This window comes from Triticum dicoccoides, chromosome 7A, assembly GCF_002162155.2.
Source record: "Triticum dicoccoides isolate Atlit2015 ecotype Zavitan chromosome 7A, WEW_v2.0, whole genome shotgun sequence".
Taxonomy (NCBI): Eukaryota; Viridiplantae; Streptophyta; class Magnoliopsida; order Poales; family Poaceae; genus Triticum; species Triticum dicoccoides.
In genome coordinates this window covers 655826188-655839937 of record NC_041392.1, presented here as the reverse complement: position 1 = coordinate 655839937, position 13750 = coordinate 655826188, and positions in this window count along the sequence as shown.

The following is a 13750-nucleotide window of genomic DNA, read 5'->3' as shown; positions in this document are numbered from 1 at the left end:
CTTCCAGTGACCAGTCCCTTTGCAGTAGAAACACTTAGTCTCAGGCTTAGGACCAGACTTGGGCTTCTTCACTGGAGCAGCCACTTGCTTGCTATTCTTCTTGAAGTTCCCCTTCTTCCCTCTGCCCTTTTCTTGAAACTAGTGGTCTTGTCTACCATCAACACTTGATGTTTTTCTCGATTTCTACCTTCATCAATTTCCGCATTACGAAGAGCTTGGGAATCGTTTCCGTTATCCCTTGCATATCATAGTTCATCACGAAGTTCTACTAACTTGGTGATGGTGACTAGAGAATTCTGTCAATCACTATCTTATCTGGAAGATTAATTCCCACTTCATTCAAGCGATTGTAGTACTCAGACAATCTGGGCACATGCTCACTAGTTGAGCGATTCTCCTCCATCTTTTAGCTATAGAACTTGTTGGAGACTTCATATCTCTCAACTCGGGTATTTGCTTGAAATATTAACTTCAACTCCTGGAACATCTCATATGCTCCATGACGTTCAAAACGTCTTTGAAGTCCCGATTCTAAGCCATTAAGCATGGTGCACTAAACTATCAAGTAGTCATCATATTGAGCTAGCCAAATGTTCATAACGTCTGCATCTGCTCCTGCAATAGGTCCGTCACCTAGTGGTGCATCAAGGACATAATTCTTCTATGCAGCAATGAGGATAAACCTCAGATCACGGATCCAATCCGCATCATTGCTACTAACATCTTTCAACACAATTTTCTCTAGGAACATATCAAAATAAACACAGGGAAGCAACAATGCGAGCTATTGATCTACAACATAATTTTCAAAATACTACCAGGACTAAGTTCATGATAAATTTTAAGTTCAATTAATCATATTACATAAGAACTCCCACTTAGATAGACATCCCTCTAATCCTCTAAGTGATTACGTGATCCAAATCAACTAAACCATGTCCGATCATCACGTGAGATAGAGTAGTTTCATTGGTGAACATCATTATGTTGATCTTATCTACTATATGATTCACACTCGACCTTTCGGTCTCCGTGTTCCGAGGCCATATCTGTATATGCTTGGCTCGTCAAGTATAACCTGAGTATTCCGTGTGTGCAACTGTTTTGCACCCGTTGTATTTGAACGTAGAGCCTATCACACCCGATCATCACGTGGTGTCTCAGCACAAAGAACTTTCGCAATGGTGCATACTCAGGGAGAACACTTCTTGATAATTAGTAAGAGATCATGTTATAATGCTACCGTCAATCAAAGCAAGATAAGATGCATAAAAGATAAACATCACATGCAATCAATATAAGTGATATGATATGGCCATCATCATCTTGTGCTTGTGATCTCCATCTCCGAAGCACCGTCGTGATCACCATCGTCACCGGCGTGCCACCTTGATCTCCATCGTAGCATCGTTGTCGCCTCGCCAAGCTTGTGCTTCCACGACTATCGCTACCATTTAGTGATAAAGTAAAGCATTACATCGCGATTGCATTGCATACAATAAAGCGACAACCATATGGCTCCTGCCGGTTGCCGATAACTCGGTTACAAAACATGATCATCTCATACAATAAAATTCAGCATCATGTCTTGACCATATCACATCACAACATGCCCTGCAAAAACAAGTTAGACGTCCTCTACTTTGTTGTTGCAAGTTTTACGTGGATGCTACGGGCTTAAGCAAGAACCAATCTTACCTACGCATCAAAACCACAACGATAGTTTGTCAAGTTGGTGTTGTGTTAACCTTCGTAAGGATCGGGCGTAGCCACACTCAGTTCAACTAAAGTTGGAGAAACTGTCACCCACAAGCCACATCTGTGCAAAGCACGTCGGGAGAACCGGTCTCGCGTAAGCGTACGCGCAATGTCGGTCTGGGCCGCTTCATCCATCAATACCGCCGAACCAAAGTATGACATGCTGGTAAGCAGTATGACTTATATCGCCCACAACTCACTTGTGTTCTACTCGTGCATATAACATCAGCATATAAAACCTAGGCTCGGATGCCACTGTTGGGGAACGTAGTAATTTCAAAAAAATTCTTACGCACACACAAGATCATGTGATGCATAGCAACGAGAGGGGGGAGTGTGATCTACATACCTAGTAGATCGACAACGGAAGCGTTTGGTTGATGTAGTCGTACGTCTTCACGATCCGACCGATCAAGCACCGAAACTACGGCACCTCCGAGTTCTAGCACACGTTCAGCTCGATGACGATCCCCGGACTCCGATCCAGCAAAGTGTAGGGGAAGAGTTCCGTCAGCACGACGGCGTGGTGACGATCTTGATGTACTACAGCAGCAGGGCTTCGCCTAAACTCCGCTACAATATTATCGAGGACTATGGTGGCTGGGGCGCCGCACACGGCTAAGGAAAAGATCACATGGATCAACTTGTGTGTTTCTGGGGTGCCGCTGCCTCCGTATATAGAGGACTAAAAGGGGGGAGGCTAGCCGGCCAAGGAGGGCACGCCAGGAGAGTCCTACTCCCTCTGGGAGTAGGATTCCCCCCCCCCAATCCTAGTTGGAATAGGATTCGCGGAGGGGGGAAAAGAGAGAGAGGGGCCGGCCCCCTCTCCTTGTCCTATTCGGACCAAGGGAGGGGAGGGGCGCACGGCCCATGAGGGGCTGCCTCTTCTCTTTTCCACTAAGGCCCATCATGGCCCATATAGCTCCCGGGGGGTTCCGGTAACCTCCCGGTACTCCGGTAAAATCCCGACTTCACCCGGAACACTTCCGATATCCAAACATAGGCTTCCAATATATTAATCTTTATGTCTCGACCATTTCGAGACTCCTCGTCATGTCCGTGATCACATCCGGGACTCCGAACAAACTTCGGTACATCAAAATGTATAAACTCATAATATAAATGTTATCGTAACCTTAAGCGTGCGGACCCTACGGGTTCGAGAACAATTTAGACATGACCGAGACACGTCTCCGGTCAATAACCAATAGCGGGACCTAGATGCCCATATTGGCTCCTACATATTCTACGAAGATCTTTATCGGTCAGACCGCATAACAACATACGTCGTTCCCTTTGTCATCGGTATGTTACTTGCCCGAGATTCGATCGTCGGTATTCCAATACCTAGTTCAATCTCGTTGTCGGCAAGTCTCTTTACTCGTTCTGTAATACATCATCCCGCAACTAACTCATTTAGTTGCAATGCTTGCAAGGCTTAAGTGATGTGCATTACCGAGAGGGCCCAGAGATACCTCTCCGACAATCGGAGTGACAAAACCTAATCTCGAAATACGCCAACCCAACATGTACCTTTGGAGACACCTGTAGTACTCCTTTATAATCACCCAGTTACGTTGTGACATTTGGTAGTACCCAAAGTGTTCCTCCGGTAAATGGGAGTTGCATAATCTCATAGTTATAGGAACATGTATAAGTCATGAAGAAAACAATAGCAACATACTAAACGATCGGGTGCTAAGGTAATGGAATGGGTCATGTCAATCAGATCATTCTCTTAATGATGTGATCCCATTAATCAAATAACAACTCATTGTTCATGGTTAGGAAACATAACCATCTTTGATTAACGAGCTAGTCAAGTAGAGGCATACTAGTGACACTTTGTCTGTCTATGTATTCACACATGTATTATGTTTCCGGTTAATACAATTCTAGCATGAATAATAAACATTTATCATGATTATAAGGAAATAAATAATAACCTGGGGGGCGCCCTCCTACCTCGTGGCTTCCTTGTTGCTTCGCTTACGTCCACTCCAAGTCTTCTGGATTGCGTTTGTTCCAAAAACGATCCTCATGAAGGTTTTATTCCATTTGGATTCCGTTTGATATTCCTTTTCTATGAAACACTGAAATAGGCAAAAAAACAACAATTTGCACTAGGCCTTTGGTTAATAGGTTAGTCCCAAAAATAATATAAAAGTGCATAATAAAGCCCATTAAACATCCAAAACAGATTATATAATAGCATGGAACAGTCAAAAATTATAGATACATTGGAGACGTATCAACAGTCCGGCGCTGGAGTTCAGATACATTCCGGCGTTGGAACTCGGAAGCGATCCGGCGTATGTGCTCGGCTGCAAAAGATACCTCGAATGCAGTCCGGCGTTGGAGCTTGGATGCAAGAGGACATTGCTGCACAATAAACACTTCAAACCCGAGGTGTGGCATAAAAATAATAAGGAATTGATAAAGGCCGAAGAATTAAAGGGCTCCTAGGATACCCGACGTGTGAGATCTTCAGATTTAGCTCGTCAATCCTCAAGATAGAAGATGGGAAGATTTGTTGAACCAGTTTTCAAGACCGACGACCGAACACGAAGAATAGTTCGAAAGAACTGAGGAGCGTCCCTGATACGTCTCCAACGTAGATATAATTTTTGATTGTTCCGTGCTATTTTATTATCTATTTTGGATGTTTAATGGGCTTTAATATGCACTTTTCTATTATTTTTGGGACTAACCTATTAACCGGAGGCCCAATGCCAGTTGTTGTTTTTGTGTGCCTATTTTAGTGTTTCGTAGAAAAGGAATATCAAACGGAATCCAAACGGAATGAAACCTTCGCGAGGATCTTTTTTTCGAACAAACGCAATCCAGGAGACTTGGAGTGGACGTCAAGGAAGCAATGTGGCGGCCACAAGGTAGGGCGGAGCGCCCAGGGGGGCCAGACGCGCCCCCACCCTCATGGGCCCCTCGTAGCTCCACCGACCTACTTTTCCACCGCCGCAACCTTCTGTACCCGTGAGATCCCATCTGGGGACCTTTTCCGGCGATCTGCCGGAGGTGGATTCGATCACGGAGGGCTTATACATCAACACCATAGCCTCTCCAATGATGTGTGAGTAGTTTACCACAGACCTTCGGGTCCATAGTTATTAGCTAGATGGCTTCTTCTCTCTCTTTGGTTCTCAATACAAAGTTCTCCTTAATGTTCTTGGAGATCTATTCGATATAATTCTTTTTGCGGTGTATTTGCCAAGATCCGATGAATTGTGGGTTTATGATTAAGATTATCTATGAACAATATTTGATTCTTCTCTGAATTCTTATTTGCATGATTTGATATCTTTGCAAGTCTCTTCGAATTATCAGTTTGGTTTGGCCTACTAGATTGATCTTTCTTGCAATGAGAGAAGTGCTTAGCTTTGGGTTCAATCCTGCGGTGTCCTTTCCCAGTGACAACAGGGGCAGCAAGGCACGTATTGTATTGTTGCCATCGAGGATAAAAAGATGGGTTTTAGATCATATTGCTTGAGTTTATCCCTCTACATCCTGTCATCTTGCCTAATGCGTTACTATGTTCTTATGAACTTAATACTCTAGATGCATGCTGGATAGTGGTCGATGTGTGGAGTAATAGTAGTAGATGCAGAATCGTTTCGGTCTACTTGACACGGACGTGATGCCTATGTTCATGATCATGCCTAGATATCATCATAACTATGCGCTTTTCTATCAATTGCTCGGCAGTAATTTGTTCACCCACCATAATATATGCTATCTTGAGAGAAGCCACTAGTGAAACCTATGGCCACGGGTCTACTTTACATCATATTAGTTTCCCGTCAACTAGCCATTTCTGTCGCCGTTTATTTTTGCAATCTTTACTTTTCAGTCTATACAACAAAAGTACCAAAAATATTTATCTTATTATCTTTATCAGATCTCACTTTTGCAAGTGGCCTTGAAGGGATTGACAACCCCTTTATCGCGTTGATTGCAAGGTTCTTATTTGTTTGTGCAGGAACTAGGCAACTTGCATGTAGTCTCCTACTGGATTGATACCTTAGTTCTCAAAAACTATGGGAAATACTTATGCTACTTTGCTGCATCACCCTTTCCTCTTCAAGGGAAAAGCAGCGCATGCTCAAGAGGTAGCAAGAAGGATTTCTGACGCCGTTGCCGGGAGATCTACACTCAAGTCAAGACATACCAAGTACCCATCACAAACTCTTATCCCTCGCATTACATTATTCGCCATTTGCCTATCATTTTCCTCTCCCCCACTTCACCCTTACCGTTTTATTCGCCTCTTTTTCGTTCGCCCTTTTCCCGTTTGCCTTTCTTTCGCCATGGCCAAATCAAAATGGGGTAAGGTTTCTCTCTCGGGTTTTAGTACTTTGGATAGTCCCTCTGTCCTCTCTAAGCTCATAATAATGATGCTATGGAAAGACCTACCGGGGTTATCAATGAGAGTTTGAATAATTTCGATGAAGATGATCTCGTGATTTTTCGTTATTTTCTTGATGAGTCTTTGAAAGATGCTTGGGATAGGCTGTTATGGATCTAAGCCAGTTATGTACCTTAATATCAAACTAAGATATACTTAAAAAGCGTTTATGTTGGCTTACCCTCTTCGTTCAAGCAAGTTTTAGATTGTATTTTTTAAGAAGGTTTTCTTGAGGGGGATGCCATATATACCTATGAAAAGATGAAAACTATATTTGGGCACCCCATGAGTGGGAGGGTTGAATCCACCTCTCTTTTGTGCTTTTATCAAAATGAAATTATCAAAGAGTTGAAGGCTAGCTTAGATGCAAATTTTCGTAGCGTGCTTAATCTTTCTTCCACCATTAATGGCCATGTGCTTTCTCAAAATAGAAGGATAAATGCTATAGATAAGAAAATTTCTCTTTTCTTTCCCAACACCAAAGATGGCAATACTTAGATCTATCCTTGTTTTTATGCCTAGCTAGGGGCGTTAAACGATAGCGCTTGTTGGAGGCAACCCAATTTTATTTTTGTTCCTGTTTAGTAATAAATAAATCATCTATCCTATGTTATGATTGTGTTTTTATGTTTAATTTAGTGTTTGTGCCAAGTAAATCCTTTAGGATCTTCTTGGGTGATTGTTATTTGATCTTGTTGTAAAAAAACAGAAAGTATGCACTCACGAGAATAATTTTCATTTTTTACCAGAGAGCGATAAAATATCAATTCCAACTGAAGTAGATCAATATACAAATTATTTAGGACTTCCTAATTTTTCAGGATTTTTGGAGTTACATAAGTATTCAAAACCAACAGATTTCTACAGTATGTTCTGTTTTTGACAGATTCTGTTTTTCGTGTGTTGTTTGCTTATTTTGATGAAACTATGACTAGTATCGGGGGGTATGAACCATAGAGAAGTTGGAATACTGTAGGTTTAACACCAATATAACTAAAGAATGAGTTCATTACAGTACCTTGAAGTAGTGGTTTGTTTTCTTATACTAACGGAGCTCATGAGATTTTCTATTGAGTTTTGTGTTGTCAAGTTTTCATGTTTTGGGTAAAGATTTGATGGATTTTGGAATAAGGAGTGGCAAGAGCCTGAGCTTGGGGATGCCCATGGAAACCCAAGGTAAAATTCAAGGACAACCACAAGCCTAAGCTTGGGGATGCCCCGGAAGGCATCCCCTCTTTCGTCTTTGTCCATCGGTAACTTTACTTGAGGCTATATTTTTATTCACCACATGATATGTGTTTTGCTTGGAGCATCTCGTATGATTTGGGTCTTTGCTTTTTAGTTTACCACAATAATCCTTGTTGTACACAACCTTTTGGAGAGACACACATCAATCAGAATTTATTAGAATACTCTATGTGCTTCACTTATATCTTTTGAGCTAGATAAATTTTGCTCTAGTGCTTCACTTATATCTTTTTAGAGCATGGTGGTGGTTTTATTTCATAGAAATTATTGAAATCTCATGCTTCACTTACATTATTTTGAGAGTCTTTTAGAACAGCATGGTAATTTTCTTTGGTTAAGAAATTAGTCCTAATATGATAAGCATCTAAGATGGGTATAATAAAAACTTTCATATAAAGTGCATTGAATACTATGAGAAATTTGATACCTGATGATTGTTTTGAGATATGAAGATGGTAATATTAGAGTAATGCTAGTTGAGTAGTTGTGAATTTGAGAGATACTTGTGTTAAAGTTTGTGATTCCCGTAGCATGCACGTATGGTGAAACATTATGTGATGAAGTCGAAGCATGATTTATTTATTAATTGTCTTCCTTATGAGTGGCGGTCGGGGATGAGCGATGGTCTTTTCCTAGCAATCTATCTCCCTAGGAGCATGCGTGTAGTACTTTGTTTCGATAACTAATAATTTTTTTCAACAAGTATGTGAGTTCTTTATGACTAATGTTGAGTCCATGGATTACACGTTTAATGGGCTTTAATATGTTTTGGATGTGTGAGTAGGCCCAGTTCTCCAACATATCTATATTATCTATTTTGGATGTTTAATGGGCTTTAATATGCACTTTATATTATTTTTGGGAGTAACCTATTAACCGGAGGCCCAGTGCCAGTTGCTATTTTTTTGCCTATTTCAGTGTTTCGCAGAAAAGGAATATCAAACGGAACCCAAATGGAATGAAACCTTCGCGAGGATCTTTTTTGGAACAAACACAATCCAGGAGACTTGGAGTGGACGTCAAGGAAGCAACGAGGCAGCCACGAGGTAGGGCGGCGCACCCCATCCTCGTGGGCCCCACGTAGCTCCACCGACCTACTTCTTTCGCCTATATATACTCTTATATCCTGAAAACATCCAGGGGAGCCACGAAACCACTTTTCCACTGCCGCAACCTTCTGTACCCGTGAGATCCCATGTGGGGACCTTTTCCGGCGATCTGCTGGAGGGGGATTCGATCACGAAGGGCTTCTACATCAACAGCATAGCCTCTCTGATGATGTGTGAGTAGTTTACCACAGACCTACGGGTCCATAGTTATTAGCTAGGTGGCTTCTTCTCTCTCTCTTTGGTTCTCAATACAAAGTTCTCCTCGATGTTCTTGGAGATATATTCGATGTGATTCTTTTTGCGGTGTGTTTGCCGAGATCCTATGAATTGTGGTTTTATGATTAAGATTATCTATGAACAATATTTAATTATTCTTTGAATTCTTATTTGCATGATTTGATATCTTTGCAAGCCTCTTCGAATTATCAGTTTGGTTTGGCCTACTAGATTGATCTTTCTTGCAATGGGAGTAGTGCTTAGCTTTGGATTCAATCTTGCGGTGTCCTTTTCTAGTGACAGCAGGGGCAACAACGACACGAGGTGGGCGATTTGACCAGCGCAACATTCTTGTGTGTCCATTTAGACATCCAGGCAAGAATCTGGTCCTTGTCTTTCCATGCACACCTGTATATTTAGACATTCTTGTTTCTATGTATGCCCATAGAAGACATTAAATATGTCTAAAACATGTGAAAGCATGCATTTTTTTTACTGGGCTCGAAACATATCTGACCTCTGCTGCTCAAGGAGGAATTCTAAATGCCCAATTTGATCAATTTTTTTAGTTTAATAAAGGTTGTCCCTGATTCTCAATCTCTTAGGTACAGTATGTTAGTTAAATAAAGGCCATTCATGTCCATAGTTTAATAGGTACAATGAGCTTTTCAATTTGTTGTTCTCATCTTTCTTAGAGTGGTTTCATCTTCATCTTTATGCACACATGATTTCAGTCTTTAGATGAAGCTTTTGTGGGTACGAGGAGGCGCTGTTCGTTGACGAGCAGATGAGGTATGATGGTGGCGGCGACGAAGGGGTCATATCCCCGTTGGCGAGCTGGACGCGCCCCCTCCTCCCTCTTTCTTGCTTCCAGGTGAGCATCTCCACCGTCCTCGGAAGGTAAGCATTCTTGATAGATGGTTTAATCTGGTTTCGATTGGTGCACTGTGTCTCTGCGGTATATGGATTTTGATTGAGGCAATCATCATATAAATAAAATGCTAACATGCTCTGGATTCCTGAATTTAGTTGTTAAACTGCTATTCTCTTTCTGGATGGCATACCTGTTTTGTTTGGTGTCCTTGAACCAAATACCACAATATGAGCTTGAAGGTTTCAACTTGCTTGATTGCATACATGATATGTTTGATGTCCTTAAGCAAATATCATAATGTGAGCTTGAAGGTTTCGAGGATATATAATCACTGGGATACAGAGGGAGCATGCCGTCGTCCACGGTCCGCCCAACCACCCCGTTGCCCGGCTGTCATCCTAGCCTGTTGCACCCTCGCCCTGGCCCGGTGAGAAAACCCTTGCAATTGTTTGGATGTGATTACTGCTGCTCATGTATTGTAATACATGCGTCTCAAATAAGTGTCTCAACTTTAGTACAAAGTTGAGACACTTATTTGGGACGGAGGGAGTATGTTAAATTTAGATGGATTTACGCTTGGATTTTACATTTATCTTCCCGCTCTCTTGGTATTTTGTTGTCCTTGTTGGGTGGACTACCGTTTTGAATTGACGTCTTTTCGTCATGTCTACAGGGTCATCGCATTGGATGTCCTTGGTGGCTTGTCAGGGTTGTTTCAGGAGCACCAGAATCTGGCGTTGTTCGGGCAGGTGTCACATATCCTCAACAACCTATTGAGTCAAGGTGACCCCTGGAGAAGCCACTTTTTGTTTCGTCTACAGTATACTCCATGTTTAGTTCCAATGATGCCCTATCCCTTTTGTTCCTGCTCTGAAGAATACCACATGTATAGGCTTTAGATTTTTGTAATCATCTATGTGCTAAACATCCCTTTGTGCTCATGTGTTTTATATATAATCAAGCATCTATCCATGATGATATATATGCCCAGCTAATGTTTGAAAAGACCCATCATCTGTATCACCACTGCTGGATAACCATTATAAATCTATTAGCGGTACCGGTCATATAAAATAGCTACTGTTACTGATCATTTGTATTACCACTGCTGGATAACCATTATAAATATATCACCTAATGTTTCTTTCATTTATTTGATTTAACTTTTTATTTGTTTGATTTAACATTTTTTTGACAAAATAATTTAATTTAGTTGTGCCAATTCAAATTTACACCATGTTGTTGGGCTTAGAAAAAATAAGTTTTGTTGGGCCGACGTGGGCACCAGGCACGGTTGCTGACGCCTTGACCTTATCGACCCCCTTCCCTGCGTGTACCAAACCTTCTCTCGCTCACCCTATCTCTTCCAGACTATCGGCATTGTTCCTCAACTTCGATTGCAATATCAGCACGCCAGTTCCTCAGGTGGATCCTCACTGAATCAGACCGCTTAACCAACTTCAAGGTGAACCTTTACCAACATGGTACTATTTCCATTTTGAGTTAGTGTTGTTCCGTAGAGACATGGTCAAAGATTGAGAAATTTTAGATTTGCTTGCATCTTGGTTTGCCTGTGACTGAAATGAATATTTTTTTCGTTGCTAACAAGAAAAGATCAGTCGTCTCATGCAGATGCATACCCTGTTGATCTGTTAGTGCTCATTTCAGAAGTGTTTGATTCATCCTAGCTAATTCAAGTAAACCTGGGTACAACAATAGATAGACATTTATTTATGGACAACAATAGTAGTGAGCAGGCAATGTAAAATGCACTTATGTTAGTTCAACGAAACTGACCATACTTTGTTCTTGCTTCTATATCCTGATTTGGCAATTTTATGATCGGTCTCTAAATATTTCAACTTGCACGGTTCGAATTAGTTTCACATGCGAAAGTATATAGTTTGAACATAGGTATTCCTTAATTTTTCATATAAAAGGTTTATAATTATTACCCTTAGTGCTTGCTAAAACTTGAAGTTACTAGCAAATGCAAAGGTTTCTGTTACAAAAGGTTTTTAATCATTATCCTTGATGCTTGAATTTGGACCTTGCACCTTACTTGGGTAACATAGAGCCAAATGGCACATTGTCCAAATACACGTTCAAAACACTTCGGGTTTGCCATGGTCTCTATCCTCAATCAAACATAAAGTTACTAAAAAAAAGGAAAATATTTTTCAACACGGACATGGTTTCAAATAGGTCTCTGCGCCATTTGGCGCACCGGGTCATCTAGTACTACTTAACAATAACAATGTTAGGCAACTTCTCAAGACAGGTATTCATCTTCAGGACAAGCGATACACAAACTTCACAACAAAAATAGGCAATAACCAACAACTAAAAGCAACTTAGCGACTTCACAAGAACGGTTGGCAGCTTTACCACAACAATATAGAACTTCACAATGGCGGAAGGCGACTTAGCAACAACTGAAAGCAACTTAGCAACAACTAAAAGTAACTTAGAAACTTGACGGAATTTAGCCCTGCCGACACAAGTGATGTTGGTCTTCACCGAAGTCCGTATACTCGTGAAAGACGTTTATCATGATTCCGATATGTGATGGTGTTATCTGACCTTGCGAGTGATGCACTCCACGGTTAGTACGAAGAGGAGGTCGTGATAGTTACCTCTATGGCATGGACCGATGACGAGTTGTGATACGATGTGATAGAAGATGTAGTCGTATGACGTATAGGTGGTCGCAAGATCTCCCGTTCTGATAAACTTGCTCGATATAGATGAGGACCATGTGACGACATGGACCGCAATGGAGTGATGCCTTGGCTCCAGGGGCGTGGCTCTGCTTCATTTTGAGATAATAGTGGTGGTCGTCTTAAGAGGCACAGATTGGCTGCTGTATTGATCATCGTAAAAGAGATCGCGACGTGATCCAGCAAATGCCCTGAAAGAAAGGAACACGAAGGGCGTAGTCCGGCGTCAGGGCCATAAGATCAGTCGGCCCGGCTCCCAGCCAATGGTATTAATGAGCGGTACGCTAGGCGGCACACGGATGGATCGCCCGTCGAGGTGGTGCTCGGCCGTAAGACTAGCCGACCTGGCTCCCGGCCAACGCTGCCAATGAGCAGTACATCAGACGGCATGCGCGACGGATCGGTCGGTGAAGCGGCGCTCGGCAGAGTACGCGGACGAATTGGTTGGCGAGGAATTTGAGATAGACAGCGACAGGGCGAGCTAGGCAACACGAGCTGTCACGTGCATGCAAGAACATATAGCAAAGCGGACAGCAGCAAGCTGGCAGACGCAGGTGGTACGCACCAGCTACTTTGCCATGCACACGTACGTGGCTGGCTAGCTGCTGCCGGATGGATGGATGCATTGCGGAGCGCTGGTTGTTACTGCTAGCAACGTATTCATCGCATGGAGGAGTGCTGGAGCCGTTATGTTCGGCGCGCACGCGAGGTAGGGTGCGCTCCATACCACGAACCAGCGCACCGGCGCTCCCAAGCCAGGTCCAACTTGCTATGCTGGGCCGGCTCATTCCCGCAGCGCTGCGGAAAGCTTAAGGCGAGGGGATGCTCTTGCGTACCTCTTCGCACAAACGCAAAACAACGCACCACCATGTAACGGTCATGAACAGCTCGCTGCTAGAGTAAATTAGAGCAATGGGGGGTCATTGTTACTACACCACCGGAGACCCGGCCAGGCTGGCAGCCCCAGCTCTCCACTGTACATCCGCCAATTCTTGCACACATGAACAATTTGCTTGTTTGAAGTTGCTCGATACTCTATATTCGAAGCGGACAGTTCTTACATACTCCCTCTGTCCCAGAATATAAGAACATTTTTAACACTATGCTAGTGTTAAAAACATTCTTATATTTTGGACGGAGGGAGTAGTTGATAGTATTTGTATGTATCTTTTTTTATCTACTTGTATTGACATCTCCAAAATATTTATAGTTTGAATTTATTCTAGGGTACTACTGTTTTGAACTATTGTGAATGAGTACCAAGCTTGAAATTAGTCTGCGACACATGGCTCGTCAATCGTGCCGCTGCCGGTCTGCAGCTCCCACTAGTGCAGAACCGGGCAATAGCATTGGTTCGTAAGGCCCTTTAGTGCCGGTTTAGGAAGCGGCACTAACGTTTCGGCAC